Genomic DNA, 16,068 nt, shown 5'->3' on the forward strand with positions numbered 1-16,068 from the left:
TTAGAAGTTATGCTTGAATGCAGTTTTATTGCTTTTTTCGCATTATCTCAGGATTGTAAAACTATTATAGTCTTATTGAGTAAAAAACTACTTTTTGCATTTGCAAGATTTAAAAAAGCATATGTTTCGAATAAAACTCCCAAAGATGCATTATTTCAGGCATTATTAGCCATTTTTCATGTGTGGTGTAGGAGTTATGTTTAAATAACTGTCATATTGAGTGTTACAGTATACAGTCATATTGAGTAAAACCTCATTTTTGTATTTGCAAACCATAGAAAAACAACTGTATCTAGGAAGCTAACATGTATTCAATATCACAGGCATTTATAGACATTTTGTACGTTTGGATTAGGAATTATGTTGGAATACATTTTTATTGCTTTTTTCGCATTATCTCAGGATTCTAAGTACATTACTGTAAAATTGAGTAAAAAAAATACTTTTTGTTTTTGCAACCCTACCAAACGTTTTTTTTTTTCTGGAAAACTCTCAAAGATGCATTTCTTCAGGCATTATTAGACATTTTGCATGTGTATTTTTGGAGTTATGTTTCAAAAACTGACATTTTGAGTTTGACAAACCTGATTTTTGACAAAACCTGATTTTTGTATTTGTGATCCTTTCCAAAATACCTGATTCCGGTAAAACTCACATAAATTCAATATTACAGGGTTTTCAAGACAAATTTCATGTTTGGTTTTGGAGTTATGATTATAAACCTTTCATATTTAGTACTGTTATATTGAATAAAAAAACTAACTTGTGTCTTTGTGAACCTCACAAAAGATGATTTTTCTAGTACAACTAACAAAAATACATATATCTTGGCATTAGTAGCCATTTTCCATGTGTTGTTTAGAAGTTATGCGTGAATACATTTTATTGCTTTTTTCGCATTATCTCAGGATTGTAAGACTATTATAGTCATATTGAGTAAAAAACTACTTTTTGCATTTGCAAGATTTAAAAAAGCATATGTTTCGAATAAAACTCCCAAAGATGCATTATTTCAGGCATTATTAGCCATTTTTCATGTGTGGTGTAGGAGTTATGTTTAAATAACTGTCATATTGAGTGTTACAGTATACAGTCATATTGAGTAAAACCTCATTTTTGTATTTGCAAACCATAGAAAAACAACTGTATCTAGTAAAACTCACATGTATTCAATATCACAGGCATTTTTAGACATTTTGTACGTTTGGATTAGGAATTATGTTGGAATACATTTTTATTGCTTTTTTCGCATTATCTCAGGAGTCTAGGTACATTACTGTCAAATTGAGTAAAAAAATTACTTTTTGTTTTTGCAAACCTTACCAAAAAATTTTTTTCTGGAAAACTCTCAAAGATGCATTCCTTCAGGCATTATTAGCCATTTTCATGTGTGGTGTAGGAGTTATGTTTATATAACTGTCATATTGAGTGTTACAGTATACAGTCATATTGAGTAAAACCTCATTTTTGTATTTGCAAACCATAGAAAACAACTGTATCTAGTAAAACTCACATGTATTCAATATCACAGGCATTTTTAGACATTTTGCACGTTTGGATTAGGAATTATGTTGGAATACATTTTTTTTTTTTTTTTCGCATTATCTCAGGAGTCTAGGTACATTACTGTCAAATTGATTAAAAAAAATACTTTTTGTTTTTGCAAACCCTACCAAATGTTTTTTTTCTGGAAAACTCTCAAAGATGCATTTCTTCAGGCATTATTAGACATTTTGCAAGTGTATTTTTGGAGTTATGTTTCAAAAACTGACATTTTGAGTTTGACAAACCTGATTTTTGACAAAACCTGATTTTTGTATATGTGATCCTTTCCAAAATACCTGATTCCGGTAAAACTCACATACATTCAATATTACAGGGTTTTTAAGACAAATTTCATGTTTGGTTTTGGAGTTATGATTATAAACCTTTCATATTTAGTACTGTTATATTGAATAAAAAAACTAACTTGTGTCTTTGTGAACCTCACAAAAGAGGATTTTTCTATTACAACTAACAAACATACACATATCTTGGCATTATTCGCCATTTTGCATGTGTTGTTTAGAAGTTATGTTTGAATACATTTTTATTGCTTTTTTCGCATTATCTCAGGATTGTAAGACTATTATAGTCTTATTGAGTAAAAAACTACTTTTTGCATTGGCAAGATTTAAAAAAGCATATGTTTCAAATAAAACTCCCAAAGATGCATTATTTCAGGCATTATTAGCCATTTTTCATGTGTGGTGTAGGAGTTATGTTTAAATAACTGTCATATTGAGTGTTACAGTGTACAGTCATATTGAGTAAAACCTCATTTTTGTATCTGCAAACCATAGAAAAACAACTGTATCTAGTAAAGCTAACATGTATTCAATATCACAGGCATTTTTAGACATTTTGCACGTTTGGATTAGGAATTATGTTGGAATACATTTTTATTGCTTTTTTCGCATTATCTCAGGATTCTTAGAACATTACTGTCAAATTGAGTGAAAAAAATACTTTTTGTTTTTGCAAACCCTACCAAATGTTTTTTTTCTGGACAACTCTCAAAGATGCATTTCTTCAGGCATTATTAGATATTTTGCATGTGTATTTTTGGAGTTATGTTTCAAAAGCTGACATTTTGAGTTTGACAAACCTGATTTTTGACAAAACCTGATTTTTGTATTTGTGATCCTTTCCAAAATACCTGATTCCGGTAAAACTCACATAAATTCAATATTACAGGGTTTTCAAGACAAATTTCATGTTTGGTTTTGGAGTTATGATTATAAACCTTTCATATTTAGTACTGTTATATTGAATAAAAAAACTAACTTGTGTCTTTGTGAACCTCACAAAAGATGATTTTTCTAGTACAACTAACAAAAATACATATATCTTGGTATTAGTAGCCATTTTCCATGTGTTGTTTAGAAGTTATGCTTGAATACATTTTATTGCTTTTTTCGCATTATCTCAGGATTTTAAGACTATTATAGTCATATTGAGTAAAAAACTACTTTTTGCATTTGCAAGATTTAAAAAAGCACATGTTTCGAATAAAACTCCCAAAGATGCATTATTTCAGGCATTATTAGCCATTTTTCATGTGTGGTGGAGAAGTTATGTTTAAATAACTGTCATATTGAGTGTTACAGTATACAGTCATATTGAGTAAAACCTCATTTTTGTATTTGCAAACCATAGAAAAACAACTGTATCTAGGAAGCTAACATGTATTCAATATCACAGGCATTTTTAGACATTTTGTACGTTTGGATTAGGAATTATGTTGGAATACATTTTTATTGCTTTTTTCGCATTATCTCAGGATTCTAAGTACATTACTGTAAAATTGAGTAAAAAAAATACTTTTTGTTTTTGCAACCCTACCAAACGTTTTTTTTTTTCTGGAAAACTCTCAAAGATGCATTTCTTCAGGCATTATTAGACATTTTGCATGTGTATTTTTGGAGTTATGTTTCAAAAACTGACATTTTGAGTTTGACAAACCTGATTTTTGACAAAACCTGATTTTTGTATTTGTGATCCTTTCCAAAATACCTGATTCCGGTAAAACTCACATAAATTCAATATTACAGGGTTTTCAAGACAAATGTCATGTTTGGTTTTGGAGTTATGATTATAAACCTTTCATATTTAGTACTGTTATATTGAATAAAAAACTAACTTGTGTCTTTGTGAACCTCACAAAAGATGATTTTTCTAGTACAACTAACAAAAATACATATATCTTGGCATTAGTAGCCATTTTCCATGTGTTGTTTAGAAGTTATGCGTGAATACATTTTATTGCTTTTTTCGCATTATCTCAGGATTGTAAGACTATTATAGTCATATTGAGTAAAAAACTACTTTTTGCATTTGCAAGATTTAAAAAAGCATATGTTTCGAATAAAACTCCCAAAGATGCATTATTTCAGGCATTATTAGCCATTTTTCATGTGTGGTGTAGGAGTTATGTTTAAATAACTGTCATATTGAGTGTTACAGTATACAGTCATATTGAGTAAAACCTCATTTTTGTATTTGCAAACCATAGAAAAACAACTGTATCTAGTAAAACTCACATGTATTCAATATCACAGGCATTTTTAGACATTTTGTACGTTTGGATTAGGAATTATGTTGGAATACATTTTTATTGCTTTTTTCGCATTATCTCAGGATTCTAAGTACATTACTGTCAAATTGAGTAAAAAAAATACTTTTTGTTTTTGCAAACCCTACCAAATGTTTTTTTTCTGGAAAACTCTCAAAGATGCATTTCTTCAGGCATTATTAGATATTTTGCATGTGTATTTTTGGAGTTATGTTTCAAAAACTGACATTTTGAGTTTGACAAACCTGATTTTTGACAAAACCTGATTTTTGTATTTGTGATCCTTTCCAAAATACCCATTCCGGTAAAACTCACATAAATTCAATATTACAGGGTTTTTAAGACACATTTCATGTTTGGTTTTTGAGTTATGATTATAAACCTTTCATATTTAGTACTGTTATATTGAATAAAAAAACTAACTTGTGTCTTTGTGAACCTCACAAAAGATGATTTTCCTAGTACAACTAACAAAAATACATATATCTTGGCATTAGTAGCCATTTTCAATGTGTTGTTTAGAAGTTATGCTTGAATACATTTTTATTGCTTTTTTCGCATTATCTCAGGATTGTAAGACTATTATAGTCATATTGAGTAAAAAACTGCTTTTTGCATTTGCAAGATTTAAAAAAGCATATGTTTCAAATAAAACTCCAAAAGATGCATTATTTCAGGCATTATTAGCCATTTTTCATGTGTGGTGTAGGAGTTATGTTTAAATAACTGTCATATTGAGTGTTACAGTATACAGTCATATTGAGTAAAACCTCGTTTTTGTATTTGCAAACCATAGAAAAACAGCTGTATCTAGTAAAACTCACATTTATTCAATATCACAGGCATTTTTAGACATTTTGCACGTTTGGATTAGGAATTATGTTGGAATACATTTTTATTGCTTTTTTCGCATTATCTCAGGAGTCTAGGTACATTACTGTCAAATTGAGTAAAAAAATTACTTTTTGTTTTTGCAAACCTTACCAAAATTTTTTTTTCTGGAAAACTCTCAAAGATGCATTCCTTCAGGCATTATTAGCCATTTTCATGTGTGGTGTAGGAGTTATGTTTATATAACTGTCATATTGAGTGTTACAGTATACAGTCATATTGAGTAAAACCTCATTTTTGTATTTGCAAACCATAGAAAACAACTGTATCTAGTAAAACTCACATGTATTCAATATCACAGGCATTTTTAGACATTTTGCACGTTTGGATTAGGAATTATGTTGGAATACATTTTTATTGCTTTTTTCGCATTATCTCAGGAGTCTAGGTACATTACTGTCAAATTGATTAAAAAAAATACTTTTTGTTTTTGCAAACCCTACCAAATGTTTTTTTTCTGGAAAACTCTCAAAGATGCATTTCTTCAGGCATTATTAGACATTTTGCAAGTGTATTTTTGGAGTTATGTTTCAAAAACTGACATTTTGAGTTTGACAAACCTGATTTTTGACAAAACCTGATTTTTGTATTTGTGATCCTTTCCAAAATACCTGATTCCGGTAAAACTCACATACATTCAATATTACAGGGTTTTTAAGACAAATTTCATGTTTGGTTTTGGAGTTATGATTATAAACCTTTCATATTTAGTACTGTTATATTGAATAAAAAAACTAACTTGTGTCTTTGTGAACCTCACAAAAGAGGATTTTTCTATTACAACTAACAAACATACATATATCTTGGCATTATTCGCCATTTTGCATGTGTTGTTTAGAAGTTATGTTTGAATACATTTTTATTGCTTTTTTCGCATTATCTCAGGATTGTAAGACTATTATAGTCTTATTGAGTAAAAAACTACTTTTTGCATTGGCAAGATTTAAAAAAGCATATGTTTCAAATAAAACTCCCAAAGATGCATTATTTCAGGGATTATTAGCCATTTTTCATGTGTGGTGTAGGAGTTATGTTTAAATAACTGTCATATTGAGTGTTACAGTATACAGTCATATTGAGTAAAACCTCATTTTTGTATCTGCAAACCATAGAAAAACAACTGTATCTAGTAAAGCTAACATGTATTCAATATCACAGGCATTTTTAGACATTTTGCACGTTTGGATTAGGAATTATGTTGGAATACATTTTTATTGCTTTTTTCGCATTATCTCAGGATTCTTAGTACATTACTGTCAAATTGAGTGAAAAAAATACTTTTTGTTTTTGCAAACCCTACCAAATGTTTTTTTTCTGGACAACTCTCAAAGATGCATTTCTTCAGGCATTATTAGATATTTTGCATGTGTATTTTTGGAGTTATGTTTCAAAAGCTGACATTTTGAGTTTGACAAACCTGATTTTTGACAAAACCTGATTTTTGCATTTGTGATCCTTTCCAAAATACCTGATTCCGGTAAAACTCACATAAATTCAATATTACAGGGTTTTCAAGACAAATTTCATGTTTGGTTTTGGAGTTATGATTATAAACCTTTCATATTTAGTACTGTTATATTGAATAAAAAAACTAACTTGTGTCTTTGTGAACCTCACAAAAGATGATTTTTCTAGTACAACTAACAAAAATACATATATCTTGGTATTAGTAGCCATTTTCCATGTGTTGTTTAGAAGTTATGCTTGAATACATTTTATTGCTTTTTTCGCATTATCTCAGGATTTTAAGACTATTATAGTCATATTGAGTAAAAAACTACTTTTTGCATTTGCAAGATTTAAAAAAGCACATGTTTCGAATAAAACTCCCAAAGATGCATTATTTCAGGCATTATTAGCCATTTTTCATGTGTGGTGTAGGAGTTATGTTTAAATAACTGTCATATTGAGTGTTACAGTATACAGTCATATTGAGTAAAACCTCATTTTTGTATTTGCAAACCATAGAAAAACAACTGTATCTAGGAAGCTAACATGTATTCAATATCACAGGCATTTATAGACATTTTGTACGTTTGGATTAGGAATTATGTTGGAATACATTTTTATTGCTTTTTTCGCATTATCTCAGGATTCTAAGTACATTACTGTAAAATTGAGTAAAAAAAATACTTTTTGTTTTTGCAACCCTACCAAACGTTTTTTTTTTTCTGGAAAACTCTCAAAGATGCATTTCTTCAGGCATTATTAGACATTTTGCATGTGTATTTTTGGAGTTATGTTTCAAAAACTGACATTTTGAGTTTGACAAACCTGATTTTTGACAAAACCTGATTTTTGTATTTGTGATCCTTTCCAAAATACCTGATTCCGGTAAAACTCACATAAATTCAATATTACAGGGTTTTCAAGACAAATTTCATGTTTGGTTTTGGAGTTATGATTATAAACCTTTCATATTTAGTACTGTTATATTGAATAAAAAAACTAACTTGTGTCTTTGTGAACCTCACAAAAGATGATTTTTCTAGTACAACTAACAAAAATACATATATCTTGGCATTAGTAGCCATTTTCCATGTGTTGTTTAGAAGTTATGCGTGAATACATTTTATTGCTTTTTTCGCATTATCTCAGGATTGTAAGACTATTATAGTCATATTGAGTAAAAAACTACTTTTTGCATTTGCAAGATTTAAAAAAGCATATGTTTCGAATAAAACTCCCAAAGATGCATTATTTCAGGCATTATTAGCCATTTTTCATGTGTGGTGTAGGAGTTATGTTTAAATAACTGTCATATTGAGTGTTACAGTATACAGTCATATTGAGTAAAACCTCATTTTTGTATTTGCAAACCATAGAAAAACAACTGTATCTAGTAAAACTCACATGTATTCAATATCACAGGCATTTTTAGACATTTTGTACGTTTGGATTAGGAATTATGTTGGAATACATTTTTATTGCTTTTTTCGCATTATCTCAGGAGTCTAGGTACATTACTGTCAAATTGAGTAAAAAAATTACTTTTTGTTTTTGCAAACCTTACCAAAAAATTTTTTTCTGGAAAACTCTCAAAGATGCATTCCTTCAGGCATTATTAGCCATTTTCATGTGTGGTGTAGGAGTTATGTTTATATAACTGTCATATTGAGTGTTACAGTATACAGTCATATTGAGTAAAACCTCATTTTTGTATTTGCAAACCATAGAAAACAACTGTATCTAGTAAAACTCACATGTATTCAATATCACAGGCATTTTTAGACATTTTGCACGTTTGGATTAGGAATTATGTTGGAATACATTTTTTTTTTTTTTTTCGCATTATCTCAGGAGTCTAGGTACATTACTGTCAAATTGATTAAAAAAAATACTTTTTGTTTTTGCAAACCCTACCAAATGTTTTTTTTCTGGAAAACTCTCAAAGATGCATTTCTTCAGGCATTATTAGACATTTTGCAAGTGTATTTTTGGAGTTATGTTTCAAAAACTGACATTTTGAGTTTGACAAACCTGATTTTTGACAAAACCTGATTTTTGTATATGTGATCCTTTCCAAAATACCTGATTCCGGTAAAACTCACATACATTCAATATTACAGGGTTTTTAAGACAAATTTCATGTTTGGTTTTGGAGTTATGATTATAAACCTTTCATATTTAGTACTGTTATATTGAATAAAAAAACTAACTTGTGTCTTTGTGAACCTCACAAAAGAGGATTTTTCTATTACAACTAACAAACATACATATATCTTGGCATTATTCGCCATTTTGCATGTGTTGTTTAGAAGTTATGTTTGAATACATTTTTATTGCTTTTTTCGCATTATCTCAGGATTGTAAGACTATTATAGTCTTATTGAGTAAAAAACTACTTTTTGCATTGGCAAGATTTAAAAAAGCATATGTTTCAAATAAAACTCCCAAAGATGCATTATTTCAGGCATTATTAGCCATTTTTCATGTGTGGTGTAGGAGTTATGTTTAAATAACTGTCATATTGAGTGTTACAGTATACAGTCATATTGAGTAAAACCTCATTTTTGTATCTGCAAACCATAGAAAAACAACTGTATCTAGTAAAGCTAACATGTATTCAATATCACAGGCATTTTTAGACATTTTGCACGTTTGGATTAGGAATTATGTTGGAATACATTTTTATTGCTTTTTTCGCATTATCTCAGGATTCTTAGTACATTACTGTCAAATTGAGTGAAAAAAATACTTTTTGTTTTTGCAAACCCTACCAAATGTTTTTTTTCTGGACAACTCTCAAAGATGCATTTCTTCAGGCATTATTAGATATTTTGCATGTGTATTTTTGGAGTTATGTTTCAAAAGCTGACATTTTGAGTTTGACAAACCTGATTTTTGACAAAACCTGATTTTTGTATTTGTGATCCTTTCCAAAATACCTGATTCCGGTAAAACTCACATAAATTCAATATTACAGGGTTTTCAAGACAAATTTCATGTTTGGTTTTGGAGTTATGATTATAAACCTTTCATATTTAGTACTGTTATATTGAATAAAAAAACTAACTTGTGTCTTTGTGAACCTCACAAAAGATGATTTTTCTAGTACAACTAACAAAAATACATATATCTTGGTATTAGTAGCCATTTTCCATGTGTTGTTTAGAAGTTATGCTTGAATACATTTTATTGCTTTTTTCGCATTATCTCAGGATTTTAAGACTATTATAGTCATATTGAGTAAAAAACTACTTTTTGCATTTGCAAGATTTAAAAAAGCACATGTTTCGAATAAAACTCCCAAAGATGCATTATTTCAGGCATTATTAGCCATTTTTCATGTGTGGTGTAGGAGTTATGTTTAAATAACTGTCATATTGAGTGTTACAGTATACAGTCATATTGAGTAAAACCTCATTTTTGTATTTGCAAACCATAGAAAAACAACTGTATCTAGGAAGCTAACATGTATTCAATATCACAGGCATTTTTAGACATTTTGTACGTTTGGATTAGGAATTATGTTGGAATACATTTTTATTGCTTTTTTCGCATTATCTCAGGATTCTAAGTACATTACTGTAAAATTGAGTAAAAAAAATACTTTTTGTTTTTGCAACCCTACCAAACGTTTTTTTTTTTCTGGAAAACTCTCAAAGATGCATTTCTTCAGGCATTATTAGACATTTTGCATGTGTATTTTTGGAGTTATGTTTCAAAAACTGACATTTTGAGTTTGACAAACCTGATTTTTGACAAAACCTGATTTTTGTATTTGTGATCCTTTCCAAAATACCTGATTCCGGTAAAACTCACATAAATTCAATATTACAGGGTTTTCAAGACAAATGTCATGTTTGGTTTTGGAGTTATGATTATAAACCTTTCATATTTAGTACTGTTATATTGAATAAAAAACTAACTTGTGTCTTTGTGAACCTCACAAAAGATGATTTTTCTAGTACAACTAACAAAAATACATATATCTTGGCATTAGTAGCCATTTTCCATGTGTTGTTTAGAAGTTATGCGTGAATACATTTTATTGCTTTTTTCGCATTATCTCAGGATTGTAAGACTATTATAGTCATATTGAGTAAAAAACTACTTTTTGCATTTGCAAGATTTAAAAAAGCATATGTTTCGAATAAAACTCCCAAAGATGCATTATTTCAGGCATTATTAGCCATTTTTCATGTGTGGTGTAGGAGTTATGTTTAAATAACTGTCATATTGAGTGTTACAGTATACAGTCATATTGAGTAAAACCTCATTTTTGTATTTGCAAACCATAGAAAAACAACTGTATCTAGTAAAACTCACATGTATTCAATATCACAGGCATTTTTAGACATTTTGTACGTTTGGATTAGGAATTATGTTGGAATACATTTTTATTGCTTTTTCGCATTATCTCAGGATTCTAAGTACATTACTGTCAAATTGAGTAAAAAAAATACTTTTTGTTTTTGCAAACCCTACCAAATGTTTTTTTTCTGGAAAACTCTCAAAGATGCATTTCTTCAGGCATTATTAGATATTTTGCATGTGTATTTTTGGAGTTATGTTTCAAAAACTGACATTTTGAGTTTGACAAACCTGATTTTTGACAAAACCTGATTTTTGTATTTGTGATCCTTTCCAAAATACCCATTCCGGTAAAACTCACATAAATTCAATATTACAGGGTTTTTAAGACACATTTCATGTTTGGTTTTTGAGTTATGATTATAAACCTTTAATATTTAGTACTGTTATATTGAATAAAAAAACTAACTTGTGTCTTTGTGAACCTCACAAAAGATGATTTTCCTAGTACAACTAACAAAAATACATATATCTTGGCATTAGTAGCCATTTTCAATGTGTTGTTTAGAAGTTATGCTTGAATACATTTTTATTGCTTTTTTCGCATTATCTCAGGATTGTAAGACTATTATAGTCATATTGAGTAAAAAACTGCTTTTTGCATTTGCAAGATTTAAAAAAGCATATGTTTCAAATAAAACTCCAAAAGATGCATTATTTCAGGCATTATTAGCCATTTTTCATGTGTGGTGTAGGAGTTATGTTTAAATAACTGTCATATTGAGTGTTACAGTATACAGTCATATTGAGTAAAACCTCGTTTTTGTATTTGCAAACCATAGAAAAACAGCTGTATCTAGTAAAACTCACATTTATTCAATATCACAGGCATTTTTAGACATTTTGCACGTTTGGATTAGGAATTATGTTGGAATACATTTTTATTGCTTTTTTCGCATTATCTCAGGAGTCTAGGTACATTACTGTCAAATTGAGTAAAAAAAATACTTTTTGTTTTTGCAAACCCTACCAAAATTTTTTTTTTCTGGAAAACTCTCAAAGATGCATTTCTTCAGGCATTATTAGCCATTTTTCATGTGTGGTGTAGGAGTTATGTTTATATAACTGTCATATTTACTGTTACAGTATACAGTCATATTGAGTAAAACCTCATTTTTGTATTTGCAAACCATGGAAAAACAACTGTATCTAGTAAAACTCACATGTATTCAATATCACAGGCATTTTTTACAAATTTAGCACGTTTGGATTAGGAATTATGTTGGAATACATTTTTATTGCTTTTTTCGCATTATCTCAGGAGTCTAGGTACATTACTGTCAAATTGATTTAAAAAATTACTTTTTGTTTTTGCAAACCCTACCAAATGTTTTTTTTTCTGGAAAACTCTCAAAGGTGCATTTCTTCAGGCATTATTAGACATTTTGCATGTGTATTTTTGGAGTTATGTCTCAAAAACTGACATTTTGAGTTTGACAAACCTGATTTTTGACAAAACCTGATTTTTTTATTTGTGATCCTTTCCAAAATACCTGATTCCGGTAAAACTCACATAAATTCAATATTACAGGCTTTTCAAGACAAATTTCATGTTTGGTTTTGGAGTTATGATTATAAACCTTTCATATTTAGTACTGTTATATTGAATAAAAAAACTAACTTGTGTCTTTGTGAACCTCACAAAAGAGGATTTTTCTATTACAGCTAACAAAAATACATATCTCTAGGCATTATTAGCCATTTTGCATTAGTTGTTTAGAAGTTATGTTTGAATACATTTTTATTGCTTTTTTCGCATTATCTCAGGATTGTAAGACTATTATAGTCATATTGAGTAAAAAACTACTTTTTGCATTTGCAAGATTTAAAAAAGCATATGTTTCGAATAAAACTCCCAAAGATGCATTATTTCAGGCATTATTAGCCATTATTCATGTGTGGTGTAGGAGGTATGTTTAAATAACTGTCATATTGAGTGTTACAGTATACAGTCATATTGAGTAAAAGCTCATTTTTGTATTTGCAAACCATAGAAAAACAACTGTATCTAGTAAAGCTAACATGTATTCAATATCACAGGCATTTTTAGACATTTTGCACGTTTGGATTAGGAATTATGTTGGAATACATTTTTATTGCTTTTTTCGCATTATCTCAGGATTCTTAGTACATTACTGTCAAATTGAGTAAAAAAAATATTTTTGTTTTTGCAAACCCTACCAAATGTTTTTTTTCTGGAAAACTCTCAAAGATGCATTTCTTCAGGCATTATTAGACATTTTGCATGTGTATTTTTGGAGTTATGTTTCAAAAACTGACATTTTGAGTTTGACAAACCTGATTTTTGACAAAACCTGATTTTTGTATTTGTGATCCTTTCCAAAATACCCATTCCGGTAAAACTCACATAAATTCAATATTACAGGGTTTTTAAGACACGTTTCATGTTTGGTTTTTTGAGTTATGATTATAAACCTTTCATATTTAGTACTGTTATATTGAATAAAAAAACTAACTTGTGTCTTTGTGAACCTCACAAAAGATGATTTTCCTAGTACAACTAACAAAAATACATATATCTTGGCATTATTAGCCATTTTCCATGTGTTGTTTAGAAGTTATGCTTGAATACATTTGTATTGCTTTTTTTGCATTATCTCAGGATTGTAAGACTATTATAGTCGTATTGACTAAAAAACTACTTTTTGCATTTGCAAGATTTAAAAAAGCATATGTTTCGAATAAAACTCCCAAAGATGCATTATTTCAGGCATTATTAGCCATTTTTCATGTGTGGTGTAGGAGTTGTGTTTAAATAACTGTCATATTGAGTGTTACAGTATACAGTCATATTGAGTAAAACCTCATTTTTGTATTTGCAAACCATAGAAAAACAACTGTATCTATTAAAACTCACATGTATTCAATATCACAGGCATTTTTAGACATTTTGCACGTTTGGATTAGGAATTATGTTGGAATACATTTTTATTGCTTTTTTCGCATTATCTCAGGAGTCCAGGTACATTACTGTCAAATTGAGTAAAAAAAAATACTTTTTGTTTTTGCAAACCCTACCAAATGTTTTTTTTCTGGAAAACTCTCAAAGATGCATTTCTTCAGGCATTATTAGATATTTTGCATGTGTATTTTTGGAGTTATTTTTCAAAAACTGACATTTTGAGTTTGACAAACCTGATTTTTGACAAAACCTGATTTTTGTATTTGTGATCCTTTCCAAAATACCTGATTCCGGTAAAACTCACATAAATTCAATATTACAGGGTTTTTAAGACAAATTTCATGTATGGTTTTGGAGTTATGATTATAAACCTTTCATATTTAGTACTGTTATATTGAATAAAAAACCAACTTGTGTCTTTGTGAACCTCACAAAAGATGATTTTTCTATTACAACTAACACAAATACATATCTCTAGGCATTATTAGCCATTTTCCATGTGTTGTTTAGAAGTTATGTTTGAATACATTTTTATTACTTTTTTCGCATTATCTCAGGATTATAAGACTATTATAGTCATATTGAGTAAAAAACTACTTTTTGCATTTGCAAGATTTAAAAAAGCATATGTTTCGAATAAAACTCCCAAAGATGCATTATTTCAGGCATTATTAGCCATTTTTCATGTGTGGTGTAGGAGTTATGTTTAAATAACTGTCATATTGAGTGTTACAGTATACAGTCATATTGAGTAAAACCTCATTTTTGTATTTGCAAACCATAGAAAAACAACGGAATCTAGTAAAACTCACATGTATTCAATATCACAGGCATTTTTAGACATTTTCAACGTTTGGATTAGGAATTATGCTAGAATACGTTTTTATTGCTTTTTTCGCATTATCTCAGGATTCTAAGTACATTACTGTCAAATTGAGTAAAAAAAATACTTTTTGTTTTTGCAACCCTACCAAAAGTTTTTTTTCTGGAAAACTCTCAAAGATGCATTTCTTCAGGCATTATTAGACATTTTGCATGTGTATTTTTGGAGTTATGTTTCAAATACTGACATTTTGAGTTCGACAAACCTGATTTTTGACAAAACCTGATTTTTATATTTGTGATCCTTTCCAAAATACCTGATTCCGGTAAAACTCACATAAATTCAATATTACAGGCTTTTCAAGACAAATTTCATGTTTGGTTTTGGAGTTATGATTATAAACCTTTCATATTTAGTACTGTTATATTAAATAAAAAAACTAACTTGTGTCTTTGTGAACCTCACAAAAGATGATTTTTCTATTACAACTAACAAAAATACATATATCTTGGCGTTAGTAGCCATTTTCCATGTGTTGTTTAGAAGTTATGCTTGAATAAATGTTTATTGCTTTTTTCGCATGATCTCAGGATTGTAAGACTAATATAGTCTTATTGAGTAAAAAACTACTTTTTTCATTTGCAAGATTTAAAAAAGCACATGTTTCGAATAAAATTCCCAAAGATGCATTATTTCAGGCATTATTAGCCATTTTTCATGTGTGGTGTAGGAGTTATGTTTAAATAACTGTCATATTGAGTGTTACAGTATACAGTCATATTGAGTAAAACCTCATTTTTGTATTTGCAAACCATAGAAAAACAACTGTATCTAGTAAAACTCACATGTATTCAATATCACAGGCATTTTTAGACATTTTTGCACGTTTGGATTAGGAATTATGTTAGAATACGTTTTTATTGCTTTTTTCGCATTATCTCAGGATTCTAAGTACATTACTGTCAAATTGAGTAAAAAAAAATACTTTTTGTTTTTGCAAACCTACCAAAAGTTTTTTTTCTGGAAAACTCTCAAAGATGCATTTCTTCAGGCATTATTAGACATTTTGCATGTGTATTTTTGGAGTTATGTCTCAAAAACTGACATTTTGAGTTTGACAAACCTGATTTTTGACAAAACCTGATTTTTGTATTTGTGATCCTTTCCAAAATACCTGATTCCGGTAAAACTCACATAAATTCAATATTACAGGCTTTTCAAGACAAATTTCATGTTTGGTTTTGGAGTTATGATTATAAACCTTTCATATTTAGTACTGTTATATTGAATAAAAAAACTAACTTGTGTCTTTGTGAACCTCACAAAAGATGATTTTTCTAGTACAACTAACAAAAATACATATATCTTGGCATTAGTAGCCATTTTCCATGTGTTGTTTAGAAGTTATGCTTGAATGCATTTTTATTGATTTTTTCGCATTATCTCAGGATTGTAAGACTATTATAGTCTTATTGAGTAAAAAACTACTTTTTGCATTTG

This window comes from Nerophis ophidion, linkage group LG25 (genome assembly GCF_033978795.1).
Source record: "Nerophis ophidion isolate RoL-2023_Sa linkage group LG25, RoL_Noph_v1.0, whole genome shotgun sequence".
In the NCBI taxonomy this organism is placed as follows: domain Eukaryota; kingdom Metazoa; phylum Chordata; class Actinopteri; order Syngnathiformes; family Syngnathidae; genus Nerophis; species Nerophis ophidion.